A 14,699-nucleotide genomic window follows, 5' to 3' on the forward strand; every position below is an offset into this window, starting at 1 on the left:
CACATGAAGCATTCTATAAAGCCATACTCAAAAGATTTAAGTGAGGTGCAATGAGCATTCTATAAATCAACCAAGGACTATCTCATACCAGCATGGTGCATAAAAGAAAAATGAAAACTAAATGCAAAGACGCTCCAAGACTTGCACATAATGCATGAACGAAACGAATACGAAAACATACCGATACTAGTTGAAGAAAGAGGGGATACCTTCCGGGGCATCCCCAAGCTTAGACGCTTGAGTCTCCTTGAATATTTACTTGGGGTGCCTCGGGCATCCCCAAGCTTAAGCTTTTGCCTCTCTTCCTTTTCCTCATATCGAGACCTCCTCGTTTAGACACTTCATCCACACAAAACTTCAACAGAAAACTCGGTAAGATCTGTTAGTATAATAAAGCAAATCACCACTCTAAGTACTGTAGCAAACCAATTCATATCTTGTTTTTGCATTGTGTCTACTGTAATAGAACTTTTCCATGGCTTAATCCACTAATATAAATTGATAGATTCATCAAAACAAGTAAACTATGCATCAAATACAGAATCTGTCAAAAACAGAGCAGTCTGTAGCAATCTGAACATCCACCATACTTATGGTACCCCAAAAATTCTACAAAAATTAGGAAAAATAAAAAAGGTGTATAGAAAGACAGTGCAAAAAGAATCAGAACAAATTGACATTCCAGTTAAAAATTTAAAATCGTGCACTACAGCCAAAGTTTCTGTCCTGCACCGTACAAACCAACAAGCTTTGTAAACATCCTAAAGGCAAACCTTGCAACATTATTTTTATAATACAATGGAATTATACAAGGGGATAATTATTTTTGATGAAAAGTTTCTGTAATCAAGATTCACAAAGTTTCCGTGAGCATGAACAAAGTTCAAGGAGCTCTCCCACTTCAACAACGCTTGTCTTTCTCACTTTCACTTTCCTTTTTGAAAAGTTTTTAGGTTCCCCTCTTTATTTATTTTGTTTTTAAACTATATGAAAGCACTCAACAGAAATAGATGACTCTCTAAAACTTCCGGGTTGTCTCCCTGGCAGTGCTTTCTTTAAAGCCATTAAGCTAGGCATATAGTGCTCAAGTAATGGATCCACCCGGATCCCAAGGTATATCAAAGCCAATTTTAATTAACAATGATTTGTAATTTGTTAGTGAGAACAAAGTAACATATATCATCCAACAACAAAGTCTAACTCTTTTCCTATGCATCGGCATGTCATAAAAGAACAATTCATGCACACCAAGTAAAGGCCAATGCATGGTATAAGCAGTTTCTTGCAATTCTATCATATTGGAAACATAAAGAGGCGGAGATGTAGTTCCTCCCTCGTAATAATTGCAAGTAGGAGCAGCAAGCACATGCATATTATATCTATCGAAATTATCATGTGCAACGGTAAAAGGCAACCCATCAATATAATCCTTACTAAGCACAAACTTCTCCGATATAGTGTAGTCGGGAGAATTCAAAAAGATAATAGGACTATCATGCGTGGGTGCAATAGCAACAATTTCATGTTTAACATAAGGAACTATAGCAAGTTCATCTCCATAAGCATAATTCATATTGGCATCTTGGCCACAAGCATAGCAAGCATCATCAAAAAGGGATATTTCAAACAAATTCAAGGGATCATAGCAATCATCCTTCGGTAAGCACGAAGGGGAATTAAATAATGTATGAGTTGGAGGGTTACTCTCATTAGAAGGTGGGAATGGGTAGCTAATCCGCTCTTCCTCCTTTTGTTCTTTGCTCTCCTCATCATCTTTTTCATCCAATGAGCTCACTATTTCATCAATTTCTTCTTCCATAGCTTCTTGCAAAATATAGTCTCTTCTTGGACAGCGGAGAAGTCCTCAATATATGGTTTAACATAGGCATTATAAGCATAATTATCGTAACAATATTGAAATATGGAAAAAATTTCAGATTTGTAAACAGTAGCATCATACTTTTCAATCAAAGAGGCAATCTCATAAGCACCTTTAAAAGCAACAAATTCTTCAACTTGTTGAACATCATAGTAATTGTAAACACCCTTAGCATACGAAGATACGATTCCATTATCACTAAACAAGCATTGATAGGGTAGGTGTTTCTTACGGTCTTCAGAACAACAAGTAAACTCATATATTTTACATAAATTCCAAGCATAACATTGCAAACGTTGAATTTGATCCCATAATAGTTTCCCATTTTCAGATATACGGTGTCACACAAAACAAGCATGCTTATCTAAAGATTTGCCCTCAACTAAACTAATGGGGGTTTCAGCAGAGCACAAAGGGATCGAAGATGATCCAAGTAAAAAGCTTCAGGAGTGTGATAGATTTTGAGTGGTTCTTCAACCACTGGTTCGGTAGGTACAACTATTTTTTTTTGGTATTTTGCGTTTCCTACCCATAAATAAAGATAGAAAACAACTAAGAATAGCAAATAAAATAAAAATTACTTAGTGATAAAGCAAACAAGCACACGCGAGAATATTCACCCCACGCTATGACTCCCCGGCAACGGCACCAGAAAAAGGTCCTGATAACCCGCAAGTATACGGGATAGTTGTAGCCTCTTTCGATAAGTAAGAGTGTCGAACCCAACGAGGAGCTAAAGGTAGAACAAATACTCTCTCAAGTCCTATCGGCCACTGATACGACTCTACGCATGCTTGACGTTCGCTTTACCTAGAACAAGTATGAAACTAGAAGTACTTTGTAGGTGTGATAGGATAGGTTTGCAAGATAATAAAGAACACGTAAACATAAACTAGGGGCTGTTTACATAAAGAAGCAATAAAGTAAATATAGCGAGTGTGGAAAAGTGGTTGTAGGAGTTGTGGAATTGTCCCTAAGCAATTGACTACGTTACTAGACTGGTAATCACTATTGCAATTCTATTTGAGGGAGAGGCATAAGCTAACATACTTTCTCTACTTGGATCATATGCACTTATGATTGGAACTCTAGCAAGCATCCGCAAATACTAAAGATTCATTCAGGTAAAACCCAACCATAGCATTAAAGTATCAAGTCCCCTTTATCCCATACGCAACAATCCCCTTACTTGGGTTTGTGTTTCAGTCACTCACGCAACCCACTATAAGCGAATCATGAACGCATTGCAACACCCTACAACGGGAATCCCTCATGCTTGCGCGACATGGAGGGCACCATAAGAAAGTACCAATAATAAAACATGCAACTCAAACCAATCATAGCAATTCATCAATCACCGATAGGACAACGAAAATCTACTCAAACATCATAGGATGGCAACACATCATTGGATAATAATATGAAGCATAAAGCACCATGTTCAAGTAGAGGGAACAGAGGGTTGTGGGAGAGTGTACCACTGGATATAGATGGGGGAAGGTGATGGAGACGTTGGTGAAGATGATGGAGGTGTTGGTGAAGATCGCGGTGATGATGATGGCCCCCGGCGGTGTTCCGGCGCCACCGGAAGCAAGGGGGAGAGAGCCCCCCTTCTTCTTCTTCTTCCTTGACCTCCTCCCTAGATGGGAGAAGGGTTTCCCCTCTGGTCCTTGGCTCCCATGGCGTGGGAGGGGTGAGAGCCCCTCCAAGATTGGATCTATCTCTCTGTTTCTGCATTCCGCAGTTCTGCCCCTTCACCGTTTCCTTTATATCTGGAGATCTGTAACTCCGATTGGGGTGAATCTTTCGCCCAGATTTTTCTCGTCAAATTAGCTTTATTGCGGCAAAAGAAGAGCATCAACCTCCTTACGGGTGGCCCACGGGAGTCCCGGGCGCGCCTAGGAGGGGGGAGGGCGCGCCCCCCTGTCTCGTGGCCACCCCGGACAACTTTTCGTGTTGATTCTTCCTCCAAAAACTCACAAATATTCCAAAATAATTCTCCGTCCGTTTTTATCCCGTTTGGACTCCGTTTGATATTGGGTTTTTGCAAAACAAAAAACATGCAACAGACAGGAACTGGCACTAGGCACTGGATCAATATGTTAGTCCCAAAAATAGTATAAAAAGTTGCCAAAAGTATATAAAAGTTGAATAATATTGGCATGGAACATTCAAAATTATAGATACGACAGAGACGTATCAGTGTGTCCGGGACTGGGTGTCCTCGAGTTTAAATACTCAGCCGCTCCAACCAGATGTACAACTGAGACAACAGTTGGAACTGGTCTACCAGATCATTGTCTTCACCAAGCTTACTGGTTCTATTTCCTCAACTCTTTCATTTCCTCATGTCTGCTGTTGTGTGCTTGTTCATATCTGTTTGAAGACTTTGACTGAAGACTTCCTCAATTTCCCCAGTTCAATTTCTTCAGTCTGTCCGTCTTCTTTCTTGTGTTATCCTGTGTTTACGCTTTCTGTACTTTGTGCTTGTCTTCATTTCATTATGATGACTATGCTTGTGTTCTGTTATATCTACATTTGAGTACTTATTCCATTGCTAGTAGTTCTTCATTTAGGAATTTCCTCACCAGCAAATTCCTCAGTGAAGAATTCATAAAAATCGCCTATTCACCCCCTCTAGTCGATATAACGCACTTTCAATTGGTATCAGAGGAAGGTACTCCCTTGTTCTGTGTGATTTTGGTTTAACTGCCTGGAGTTTTAGTTATGTCGACCGCAGGTATGATCAAGGTCTCCGTTGGGTGTGCTACCTTTGATGGAATGGACTACCCCTACTGGAAGAATAAGATGTTCATGCATCTTGAAGCAATTGATAACGATCTCTGGTGTTTTGTGGAAAATGGTGTTCCCTCAGTCACACCTTCTTTGAACACTACTGATGTGAAGAGATTCAAGCAACTCGATTCTGAAGCGAAGAATATCATATGTGGACAGTATGGAAGAGTGAGTGCTTTGGAAACTGCTAAGCTTATCTGGGATAGGCTATCCAAGGTGAATGAAGGAGTCTCAACTCAACGTGACTCTCGTGTTGACGTTCTTCGCAATCTCTTCAACTGCTTCAAAAGACTCGACAATGAAAATGTCCAGCAAACCTTCGATCGCCTCACTGATATCTCAAATGAGCTTCAAGCGCTTGGCGCCACTGACATCACCGACCATGAGGTGGTGAAGAAATTGTTGAGATCGCTCGATTCTTCATTTGATACTCTGGCACTAAGGATTCAAGAATGTGCTGATTACAAGTCACTTGATCCCGCTGATATCCTCGAGAGGCTAAATACTCATGAGTTCCAGCTTGCTGAGAAGAGAGATCTCTATGGTTCGAGCTATGGCAAATCACGTGCTCTGAAGGCCAAGGCAGTCTCTGAGTTTGAAGATGAGGACTCTGCTAGCAGCCTTGGTGACCTTGAAGAACTGAGCTAGGAACTAGCACTGCTCGTGAAGAAATTTCAGAAGTTCTCAAGACATGGTCGCTTTGGAAAATCCTCAAGGAGCAATGATTCCTCATCCAGTGACTACAAAAATAGGCTATGCCACAAATGCAAGAAACCTGGTTACTACATCCAAGATTGTCCTCAGTGGGATAAGGAATCAAAGAAGAAGAAATACAAGGATTACAGTTCTGATGACGCAAAGAAGAACAAGAAATCCTCAAAGTCTTCATCATCAAAATCCTCGAAGTCTTCATCTCACAAGAAGAGCAGCTCCAAGAAGGCTCGGGCATTCATTGGCAAGGAAATGGACTCTGAGGCTGAATCTGAGGAACATGAGGACGAGGAGGCATCTGAGGAGTCCGAGTCTGGTGTGGGGAGCCTAGCTCTCGCTACTTCATTCGTCAGTAAGTCTATCTTCAACTCTGAAGAAAATGTCTTCACCAACAAGGTTGATGAAGGCAATGATGACTACGCTCCCACCTATTGCTTAATGGCAAAGGGTGCCAAGGTAACTAAATACGCCTCCTCTGAATCTAGTGAGGATGAATCTGATGAAAACCTCAAGCCCAGCTACTCTAAACTTGCTAAGATTGCTGTGAAACAACAAAAGGCTTTTGAAAAGGTTCAAAACATGCTAGATAAAAGTGATGATATGTTGGGTGAAGAAATGGATCGCACTAAAACCTTGACTGAAAATCTTCAGAGACTTCAGTCCAAGTTTGACAACCTTCAAGGTCATCATAACACTCTCTTATCTGATCACGAGAAGCTTTCTTATGAATTTATTCAAAGAAAGCAAGATCTAGAAAAGCTAAGAGTGGATTATGAAGATCTTCAGAAGGAGCATGATTCATTACTTGCTCAACAAATCAGCGCTACTCAGGAAGAATTTGTTCCTCCATGTCTGAAATGCATTGAATGTGAAACTGCTAATTCTTCACCTGAATGTTCAAATGCTTCTAATGCTACAAATTCTTCATCTGTCTCTGCTATCACTAATTCCTCATCTGAGGACAATGCAAGTATCACTGATGATGCAGGGCTGAAGGAATTGTACATGACAGGCATGTACAAAAGCCTCAAAGGGCATCAGACTCTTTGTGATGTGCTCAAAAAGCAGATCCTCAAAGAAACCCTAGGAAAGAGGGTATTGCCTTTGAGAGGAAACTCAATGCTGATGGAACATATTGGAAGCCTGAGCAGTACCCCAAAACCTCATGGGTTGCTGCAAAGGGACCTCCAGTTGATCCATTCACTTATCTGGTTTTACATGTGAATCTCCTCATTCTTCTGATGAGTCATTTGACTCCAACTATAAACTGTTCAAAAATCAGAATGGTGAAGTATTTACTAGATATGTTGGCACTAACTGTAGGAATGGTTCCCCTATGAAGAAAATCTAGGTGCCCAAAAGTTGCCTTGAAAGTCCTCATGACACCACCTGTGAAGAATAGGAACTCCAGATCAAATTCTTCATATGAACCAAACTCTTCATATGGATCCAAGTCCTCATATGGACCAAATTCCTCACGTGGATCAAATTCCTCAAAAGGATCAAAGTCCTCATATGATCATCATCGTGCTAACCCTTGTGTTTCACAGGGTAGAGCTAAAGGCTATGAATATGAGCATTATTCTTCAAATCATTATGTTCATAAGTCCTCGAAGAATTACTCTGCTTATTCGTATGCTTACCCTAACCCCTCTTATGTGAACAAAGTGGACTGGCTTCTATGCCACCTTTCTCATATGGTTCTCACAGAGTGATGAATTCTTTGCCACCCCTTCAGATGTGGGTGGTGAAGAAAAAGAACTAATCTCTTATGCAGGGTCAGGTCTCCAGATGTGCTCAAAATGTCTGAAGAATTTGCTGGAGACCTGAACAGTGCCTGATAGGACGCAGGCTAATCTTGATGAAATGAACTTTCATTTCACATGTCCTCATACTATTTATCTATTCTATTGCTCGAAGAAATTGATCTGATGATATTGATGTCATATTCTTCACTGATGAAGTATATGAGTTCGTAAGTTGCACTAATTCATCTGCAGGATGAACAACCCAAAGCCAATGAGTGGGTCCTCGATAGTGGATGTACGAATCACATGACTGGTGACAAGAAACTATTGATGGATGCTCCTTTATCACTGTCACATCTGAAGCATATCATCTTCGCTGACAAAGGCAAGAGTCAGGTATTGGGTCTAGGTAAGGTTGCGATCTCAAAGGATATACACATGGACAAAGTCATGCTTGTCGAATCCTTAGGATACAACCTCATGTCTGTCTCAATGCTTTGCGATCTTGATATGGTTGTTGTCTTTGGCAAATATCGTTGTGTTGTGATCATGGAAGCTGACAATTCCAAAGTCTTCGAAGGCTTTAGGAGAGGAGACTTGTACATTGTTGATTTCTCTATAGGACCACAACCGGCCATATGTCTACTTGCAAAAGCTTCAGAAGGCTGGCTATGGCATCGACGACTTGGTCATGCTGGCATGAGGAATTTGCACACGCTTGCAAAGAAGAAGCATGTCATTGGCATTGAGAATGTCAAATTCCTCAAGGATCACTTATGCGGAGCCTGTGAAGCTGGAAAGATGACCAAGGCCAAGCATCCAGCGAAGACTATCATGACTACCACTCGACCATTTGAATTGCTTCACATGGATCTCTTCGGTCCTAATCATTATTCTGCTGTTACAAATGATGCATCTCTATATGGCTTTGTTATTGTCGATGATTATTCTCGTTACACATGGGTGCACATTGTCACTTACAAACATGAGATGCAGGAAGTCTTCAAACGATTTTCCTCGAGGGCTTCAACCAACTTTGGTGTGAAGATCAAGCACATCAGAAGTGAAAATGGGACTGAGTTCAAGAATGCCAGTCTTGATGACTATGTTGATGAACTTGGTATTACTCATGAGTTATCTGCTCCTTATACTCCTCAGCAGAATGGCGTCATGGAGTGCAAGAACAGAATTCTTGCTGAGATGGCTTGCACTATGCTTGATGAATACAAGACGCCTCATTGTTTCTGGATTGAGGCAATTGATACTGCGTGCCACATCATCAATAGAGTATATCTTCACAAATTCTTCAAGAAAACTGCCTATGAACTCCTCACTGACAAGAAACCCAACGTGAGTTACTTCAAAGTCTTCGGTGCTAAATGTTGGATTAGAGATCCTCATCACACTTCTAAATTTGCACCGAAAGCACATGAGGGTTTTATGCTTGGTTACGGAAAGGACTCGCACACCTACAAAGTCTTCAACAACGTTCTTCACAAGGTTGTTGAAACTGTAGATGTGCGGTTCGATGAAACTAATGGCTCGCAAAGAGAGCACCTACCTTCTGTGATAGATGAACCAGCACCTGAGGAATCCATCAAGTTCAAAGATACTGAGGATGTCATTCCTACTGAAGAATTCATTCCAGAACGTGATGAACGTCGAGCTGGCGCATATGAAGAAAATGGTGCTGAGGAAAATGCTCCTGAAGAAAATGCGGATCAAATTCCTCGAAGACAACCCGCTCATCCTCATATTGCAAACGAAGTGCAAATCGAGAAGATCATCGATGACATTGAAGCACCAGGTCCTCTCACACGCTCAAAAGCTTCACATTTGTCTAACTTTTGTGGGCACTTTGCTTTTGTCTCTATCACAGAGCCCACTAAGGTAGATGAAGCATTTCTGGAGCCTGAATGGATTCAAGCTATGCAAGAAGAATTACATCAGTTTGAGCTCAACAACGTCTGGGAACTGGTCAAACGTCCAGATCCCCGCAAGCACAACATTATTGGCACAAAGTGGATCTACCGCAACAAGCAAGATGAAAATGGCCTTGTGCACTACAAAAAAAATACACTTCCGTGATGATACATGTTTGTCACAGTAGGTCGCATTTTTTGTCATGCATGTACATTCATGACAAATTTATGACAGAATCAAGATAGTCATACCTGTGCTGTCATAGAAGTGTTCCATGACATTACCAAAATTATCATCATGGAAGTGTCCACTTCCATGACGATAAATCGCGCGTCACAGAACTGCTTTCGTCAAGGGTGACCGACACATGGCATCCACCGTAACGGAACACCGTTAAGCTATCGGGTCGGGTTTTGAATCCGATAACCCGTTAATAGCCCCGACCAATGGGGATTTTCCACATGTAAAATCATCATTGGCTGGAGGAAACACGTGTCGGCTCACCGTTGGGACAGATGTCATCCGCTCATTGGACCGAAGACACCTATGATACAGTGACACGTGGCACGGCCCAACAGAGGCCCATTCCTGTGAAAAGGCCGGCCCGTTTGACTTGGTCAAACGTGGCGGGCCGGCCCACGGAAAGCCTGTTAACGGCCTGTTCGCATATAGCCCATTTACAGCCCGCTAACCCAGGGCCCATTACACCCTATCCGAATTAGGCCTAGTAGCGTCATCTGGGCCATCCAATATGATTCAGCCCGTTTTAACATCCGGCCCATGTGTGGCCCATGACTTCTTTCGGCCCATATGAGGACCTTTGTAACTCTTGGCCCATTAACGGCCCGTGGTGAAACTGGCCCGTAATGAACAGTGTATCACTTTATACGCATTAACGGCCCGTTATTCCATTGGGCCGTTTCCAGCCCAAGTTATCTTTCGGCCTTCTTAGGGCCCATTGATTCTTGGGCTCATTTGCAGCATTCGGTTACATGCGGCCCGTTACTATCATTTTCTGCTTGTGGGCCAAATTCAGCCCGTCGTTACAGTCGCCCATTTGCGGACCGTTAATACGTTGGGCCGTTTTCATGTAAAAGAAACCCGTTGGGCTGTTTTCATAGAGTTATCAAATACGGCCTATTAACGGCCCGTTATGGTCCACGAATGATGATACGACCCATGATTGGCGAAATGATGATACGCACCGTAGAAGGCCCATGGATCCTGCGGCCCGTATGAGGCCCATGGATAGTACGGCCCATAGAAGGCCCATGTACCCTACGGCCCGTAGAAGGCCCATTGATCCCTAAGGCCCGTATAGAAGGCCGATGGATCCTACGGCCCGTATAGAAGGCCAATGGTCCTATGGCCGAACGAAGGCCCATGGATCATACGGCCTGCAGGAGGCCCATGGTTACAATAGTCCATGTGTTGCCATGGTTATTTTGGCCTAGTTACCAAAAATAGGCTATTGTGGCCACTAGAAAAACACAGAAAAAGAACTGCAGTGACTACAAGGAAACAACTAAACAAGACAATAAGGAAATAAATAAGCAAGCAATTAAGGCTAGCCTATTACCGCTATTACACATATTACATCCACTCGGTATCAAAGTTCGCCACCAGTGCAAATATAGGGAACAAAGCAGCATATTACATACACTTGGTAGTCAAAATTGGCCACCAGTGCAAATAAACGCGGCAGCAAAACAAGAGCATAACTAAAACAACTTCAGAAGAGCTCAAGAAACGTTATCCTGGGTATCCACCATGCTGGCAATAAGCTTAGCAAGCTGATTAGCTTTGTCCTGTTTGGCGCTAAAATCCTCCAACGCTTGCTGTTGCACCAGAATGTATGCATCTGAATGCTCTAGAGACTTCCGCAGTCCTTCCGCTTCTTGTCGCAGCACAGCTGATCGATGTCTTTCAGCTTGTAGTTGAGACTCAAGAAACCGAACTGATTCAGACAGTGAGTTTGAATAGCTTGTGCATGCGGTAGTGGCCAGTAACTCGAACACTAAACCAAGACAGGACTTTGGGGTTGTCTCGCTATCTTCAAGATAGTCTTCCTTAGCTGTTTTATCAGCTTTGTTGGAGACCAACAAGGATGTGTCACTATCCTGAACCTTATCTGCATTACTTCCTTTACAATTTCTTAATAAGGCACTCTTCCCCAATATTCTGTCAGCATTCTAAAAGAAGAAACAAGCAGACACATAACAAGTTTAGCATGTACTAGTATATGAAACTCATTTCGGTGAACCAGTTCATTAGTAAGGTGGACAGAATTAAACTACCAAGTCTTCTATTGCAAGGTACTAGTACATAATAAAAGCATCAAACAAACATATATCTATGTCCTATGGTCACTGCATTGTCTTGCCAAATCAAAATAGAGACACGGTTCAAATCATATCAGTTCAAGACAAAGCAGCAGTGAAGGAATACAAAGCATGGGAAACTACACGGCACAACAAGATTTCAGATGGGTACCACGGGTCTACATGTACAACAACACTATTGGCTCTGTTGTGATGCTAGTAATGTGCATGATATGAAAGTCAACTGTATACACAATTGAAATTGAAATCAACAGAGCTATTGATAAGAGAAAACTTGTTAAAGAAACATGCGTGAACATACCTGCTATGCCATTGGAGTTTCGACTGGATCCTTCAATTTAAAAATAAGTTTGTATCAGTAAATACAGTGATACACGAGCAAAGCAATCATAGTTAAAAAAGGCGCTCCTAAGCGAGTGCTTAAGCGCGCCTAGGCTCTAGGCGTTGGGAAAACGCATTGCACATAACTACGCATAATCTGTGCATAACTGCGCATAAGCATGCACTTTGGTCAGTAAAGCGCAAGGCAGTGGCAAAACGCACAATTAACTCCTAGCGCTTTTTTGAACTATGATAGAAATGGAATCTTAAATTAGAACAATTGTTCTTCAGGTTTAGGCACTTGTTCTACATGAACAGATTACAGTAAGACGCAAGAAAAAAATACTTAAAAATAGAAAATGAGCTCATAGACCTTACCACATTCTTGGTTCAGGACCTGTGCAGAACAAGGTGTTCCCAGTCATCGTCCAGTAAATGTGTCTCAGGAGAGCGTAAGGGAATTTGATGAGTTTCTTTGCCGATGAAGTACGTTTTCTTCAGGTAATTCCGATACTGCCACCAAGAATTCTTGAAGATAGCAGAGGTATTAGCACAGGTTACCTCATCCTGAGTTTCCAAATCGGTCCTTCTATATAGAGAAAAATGGGAAAATTTGCTGTATTATAACCATCATGGAGGTAGGATGTATGCGATGAAGCAAAGTAATTGCCATGAATAACATTACTTACAGATAACTCCTGGACAAACACCTGCAACTGGCATTTTCCTTCATCTTCAGTATAATATTTCCAAGATGGGAAGATACACACATACGATTTATCAACATCAAATGCGATAGATGCTAAACTACGACTGGCTGGTTGTGCTTCCTCCACAGGAATAGGCGTACTAAGTGGTGGAGTTGGGGTTCACCATGATAGTACTGGCCCTTTGGGCACTGGAGATGCCTTACTAACTGTTGTTGTTTGGGAGCTCTGTGGTGGAGATGGTGCTATGTCAACAGGAACTGGGTTACTATCTGCTGAGGTTGGGGTTAGATTGGGTGAAGCTGGTTCTCTGTCCATCGTAGTAGGGGTACAATCTGCGAGAGTTTGGGTTATGTGTGGTAGGGCTGGTTCTTGTGCATGTACAACCGGGGTGCTATCTCCACCAAGAGGTAGCACTGCTTTATTTGAAGACCGTGTTTTTGTTACGCTAGATACTGGCATCACCCGCTCCAATTCAAATGGCTGATAAACAGGAAACATAGTTGAATGTACAGACATTGTATGAGAGACAGATGCAATAGATAGTTTGGAAAAAAGAGGGCATGAAATAGTTGACATGTATATTGTTTAACTAAAACGGATAGCATGACATAATTTCACATATATGATGTCTATCTAAACTAGATAGCATAGCATAACATAATTCGAAGATATGATGAATAACTAAACAGGATCGCACGACATAATTCACCTACATGTTATCTAAGTAATCAGGATCGCATCATTTAATTCACATATGTGATTTATATGCTAAACAGAGGGCATTCGATATGATGTCTGAACTAAGAACATGGTGTTGAATATTGTGTATATGATGTCTAAACTATGCAATGCAAGACACCGTATGCATGATATGAGCAGTATAACCGTGCCAAGTTAGAGCATACACCTCAGTGGGGGAATAGGACTGGTCATCTGTCTTTGAATCCATCTCTAAGGAGCTATCGGGACCCAACAAGAGATCTGCTTCGACATGTAGCACTGTCTGCTCTGAAGGCCTTTTTTTCACTCCAGATTTTTCCATCTCCCACCCAAATGGCTGATTCACAGGAAGAGTAGTTTAATGTACAATCATTGTCGACAAATGAAAATGTAATGAAGAAAAGGATGGGCAAGATATCATTCAAATATATGATGCCTGGTTAAACAAGATGGCATTGCACATTTCACATATATTATGGCTGGCTAAAAGACATGAGACTGCATAATTCCCATATATGATATAGAAACTAAATAGGTGGCATTATAGAACATGTCTAAACTAAGCAGATGACATATATGATGTCAAAAGTAGGCACTGCAAGGCAACATATGCATGATATGACTAACATCATCATGCCAAGGTAGAGAAAACACCTTGGGCGGTAAATAGGAGTGGTCAGCGGTGTCTGAATACGCCTCAGAACAGATATCTTCCTCTGGATTACAATCTGGAGAGGGTGGGGAGGGTTTGCCATTGAACCCACCATGGAGCGATGTCTGCATGACATTGTATTGCCGCGTAAAACTCTTCTCCTTTTCTCTACATGTTCAGCATGGCTTTGTACAATATCTGACATGCATACGAAAAAAATATGGTGAGATTATGTAAGGAGAGCATGCAGAAATTTAGAGTGATGGTAACAACCAGTGGATCGACATTTTTCCGTTGAACCAAAATGTCAGGATCGGATTTTGGGATATTAATTTCCAAGAAAATGGCCCTTATGCTCACCCGCCCCAGGATTACTGTTAGCTGGCGAGACATAAACTTGATACAATAACTCCAAGCAAAATACATGATATGTAGTACAAGACCATTCTGGCCTATGAGTACAACACAAGGTTTCTAGTGGTTGATGGCGGAAGCGGTTTGTGGTCATCAACGTCTGTGGAACTCCATTTCCCACAGGAACAGCTGACTTGGATAACTCCTATCTTTGCGAGGTTGCTATCACCATTGATTAGGTTCTGGGGCTGTCATCGCAACGCTCCTCTCCAAGCAAGAAATCTGGCCAAGACAATAGCCAGGGACAAGCTAGTGAGTACTTTGAATGTACTCGCAAACATTATGAACACAGGTATAATATAACAAACGATAATCATGCTCTGAAATATTCTATGATCCAACGTCAGTCCTAAAATAATATCCTTGATGTACGCAAGCAAGTTATTCACATAAAATACGAATAATGTAATTAGAGAGTAGAGATAGAATGCCTCAGTCGGGCGTCCGAGCGATACCTCAAAAAGGGCTTATAAGGTAAATGAA

The sequence above is a fragment of the Triticum dicoccoides genome, chromosome 2B, assembly GCF_002162155.2.
Source record: "Triticum dicoccoides isolate Atlit2015 ecotype Zavitan chromosome 2B, WEW_v2.0, whole genome shotgun sequence".
Classification (NCBI taxonomy): Eukaryota; Viridiplantae; Streptophyta; class Magnoliopsida; order Poales; family Poaceae; genus Triticum; species Triticum dicoccoides.